The sequence below is a fragment of the Cavia porcellus genome, unplaced genomic scaffold, assembly GCF_034190915.1.
Source record: "Cavia porcellus strain 051 isolate PalLab524CR breed Dunkin Hartley unplaced genomic scaffold, mCavPor4.1 scaffold_8, whole genome shotgun sequence".
NCBI lineage: Eukaryota > Metazoa > Chordata > Mammalia > Rodentia > Caviidae > Cavia > Cavia porcellus.
Genome location: NW_026947491.1, coordinates 51315888 through 51316375, shown reverse-complemented (window position 1 = coordinate 51316375; position 488 = coordinate 51315888).

Genomic DNA, 488 nt, shown 5'->3' with positions numbered 1-488 from the left:
GATACTCTTGCTCTTTTTTTCCTTCTTATAACTTATATGAAGAAGTAATTCAGTTGTTCCTTCTAAACTTTAGGAGTTTAGGAATAGACCTGACTTTAACATGTACAGCTTGCACAATGGTACAAATGGAAATCCAAAAACCATATACCTAAATATTTAGAAGTCTAAACTCAAGTTAACAATTAACTATGTTCAATATTCCTACCTTAGAAAACATACCCTTAATGATATGGAAGGTCACATTTAAATTTAGAATTACTCAGTCTACCTAGAATTCCTCAGTAGATTATGACTGCACAGGAAGCTGGCACCCAGCCCACAGAATGTTCTCATTCTCTCCCTTGGCTCCATCTTGATTTCAAGGACACTCAGGCCTATGTGTCCAAACTCAATCTACAACCTCTGAAAACAGCCTCCACTGGCCACATACCGCACTGTTGGGAGGATAAATTTAGGAATGTGCCCAGGCAGGTCCTGGAAACAAGCAT